This window comes from Corapipo altera, unplaced genomic scaffold, assembly GCF_003945725.1.
Source record: "Corapipo altera isolate COAL_440 unplaced genomic scaffold, ASM394572v1 23, whole genome shotgun sequence".
NCBI classification, from domain to species: Eukaryota; Metazoa; Chordata; class Aves; order Passeriformes; family Pipridae; genus Corapipo; species Corapipo altera.
This window is the reverse complement of record NW_020884878.1, coordinates 19,626,929-19,630,052: the sequence shown is the minus strand read 5'-3', so window position 1 is coordinate 19,630,052 and position 3,124 is coordinate 19,626,929.

The window sequence follows — 3,124 nt, the reverse complement described above, 5'->3', positions numbered from 1 at the left end:
CGCAGGACAGGCAGGATGACAATTCCAGCTCAGAGAGTCCTGGGACCAGCATCTAACCTTTCAGTAAACTCTTTCCCCCTGAGGTGATTGGACTCACAATAGTAGCAAGGGGAAGAAGGGGACAGCAAAGAACAAAATGGTAAAGTCCTCAATCACGTATCTGATTTAGAACCCAGAAGTGCTTTTGTCTAGAAATAACAATAATAACAACAACAATGGGACTTTAACTCAACCAGTAGAATTGTACAGAGCTGAACCAAATGGCTATGGTATCAAGGGTACCAGCTAGCAATAACCTCATCACTTCCATACTCTGAATACAAATTAATATTTCCTGTGCTGTTGTCATTACAAATCTCTTTTTGGTTTCAGGTATTACTTTCTCAAGCTCAGATACATTCTTAATTAAAATCAGGTAGAGAAAGCTCCAAGGGAAGCCTATAACAAAGACCCAAAACAAATTATAAAGGCTTCAATAAGCGTAACACTGAAGATTTTTCCAGTAGGCTTAGTTTAAGGGACTGATCGGCTGTTAAAGACTGTAGACTGTAGCTTAAACGTTTTAGTCTTAAAAACTGAATGTCGTCACAGCTTTAGCACAGAATTAATTTGGCTTTTCTGGCCTTGCTTCAGCCAAATTACCAGTGAAATTTATCACCCTTACAGATTAGTCCCTACTCACCAGAATTTTGCCAGATGTCTTGTATCTGCAGCTACAACACGCTGCAGGTCAATAAATACTCAGTATCACAACATGAATTTTAACTGGCTTTATCACTTTAATCAGTCAGGCCAATCCTCACTTCATCACTTTGTGAGAAGTCAACTGAGGAGTCTTTCATTTATATTTGTTCTTAGAGCCTGACTCTACATAGTGCCATGTGTCATCAGCTCCCAGGGAAGTCACATTGAATTGAGGTACTTTGTGCCCTTCAAGACCAGCTCCTAAATTGAGTTGTTAGCTGTACAGTCATAGGGCACCTTACTTTGCTACCTGAAACAAACTGCAAGAACAAGTTACTTTGCTCGAATCAGCATTTCAGCCCAGGCAGTTTTAAGAAATCATCAGTTAGGGGACAAACCCTTGGGGCACTGAGCCCTTCTGCTGCTGACCTGGTTGGCTCTTAGAGCTGCTCAGCCCTTCTCTGTCTTGCTCAGCACTAACTAGATTCAGCCTTCTAGGGTCAGCAGCTGCCATTGCCTTCAAGGTTAATCGCCTTAAATGGCTGCTGAAACATAAAAAGACTGCCAGCCTTTGTCTCCCCATGCAATTGTAATGCAGCAGTTCTTGCCACAGCAGTCATGAGTGGATCAATCATGATTTTTCTCAACATTGTTTTCAACTGTCCTTGAAAACTTGCCAGCAAAGAGAAGAAATGGGGGGAAAAGAAACTTGGCAAGAATTCAGTGATGAATAGGAGGAAAATATGGAAATAGTGTTCATTTATCATTAAGGGAAAAGTGGTGATAATTTTGCTAAACCGGTGAACAGTTATGAAATTAATTCAGTCATAATATCCTGGTGGATGGGAAGCCTGTGACACTGAATTGATGGCTTAACAGTAAGATGTGAATCTTGATGAAACAAATAATAATGTAAGTTTTTTCTTGATGGCTTCCCCTTTCCAATTCATATATGGACTACGAATGGAGTAGACCTTAATCACATAGAAGAGAGAGAGTGAGCCTTCACCCAGAAGTCTTACTTCCTTGGGCTGTGTGGGGTTTAGCATTGTTGCCTAAATGTAAGTGCCATTCAAGACGTCCCACAGGTGTTTGAGACATCCACATGGGGCTGCAGATAGGAGCTAGAAAATATTTGACAAGTCAGTTTGCTGCCATACATCTGTCTGAGACGTTTAGATTTCACTGCAAGACTGCAGGCAGAAAGCAATGGGCTAGGATAGAGATGGCCTCAGCTAAACCCACATAATTTTGGATAATAAAATTACACAGGTATGCAGCAACTGTCAACTCCTGGATCTCCTTATTTATTCTAGTATTTATTTCAAAAAGCTACTTTTATTGCTCCAAGAAACTGAAAGATGTGTATGAGAGAAGATATAACCAATGGCAAGGGAAGAATTTTTGCTACTGTAGTTTTATGTCCCGTGTGCTGTATGCTTTGATGTCCCACCATAGTAGCTGTGGTGAGTTAAGAGTGGCTGGCTGCCAGACCCTCACCCAGCCACCACCTCACTCTTCCTCCTCAGCAGTACAGGGGGAGAAAATATGATGGAAAAGCTTGTGAGTGAACATAAAGACAAGGCAATCAACAATTACCATCACAGGCAAAACAGACTCAGCTTGAGGAAGATTAATCTATTGCTATTTAGAAATAGAGTAGAATAGTGAGACACAAAGACAAAACTAAGCCCACCTTTCCCCACTTCCCCCTTTTCCCAGGCTCAATTCATTCCTTTGTTCTTGACTCTTCTTCTTCCTCCTTCCTGCTGCAAGTGACACAGGGTTTTGGGGAATGGGGTCTGCAAGCAGTTTATAGCACTTTGTCTCTGCTTCCCCTTCCTCCTCACAATCTTCTCTGACTCCAGCATGGGGGATGCAATCCTTCACAAACTGCTCCAATATGGGAGCAGGAATAATCTTTGTGCCTACGGGATCATATCGCTCACATTTTTATCACTCCCTTCTCACAGCTGCTGTGCAGTGGTTTTTACCCTTAAATTTTTTCACAGAGGTGCCGCTAGCCTGGCTGCTCGGCAGAGCTTTTTGGAGCCAAGGATCTGTTTTGGAGTCATCTGAAACCAGTTCTACCTGCCATGGGGCAGACCCTGCTTCCCTCTCACAGAGGCCATCCCTGCAGTCCCTTTTGCCCCTTGCTAATACAACCTTGCCTTGGAAACCTGCTTCATCGGCATCCCCCTTAAGGAGTCCCAATGCTGTGTGTAAACTCAGAGACAAGGATATGTTTGAGCCAAGCCAGTCAGGATTATTGTGACAGTGTCTGCTTTGATTGAAGTTCCAAGAAAAAACCCAAACACACCAAAAGCAACCAACAAACAACACAAACCCACCACGATTCATTTCAGGTGCCTGAATAACTGAATTCTTTTCCAAACTTTCAGGTCATGCTGGAAAGAAAATTTTCGGAAACATCTGTCAA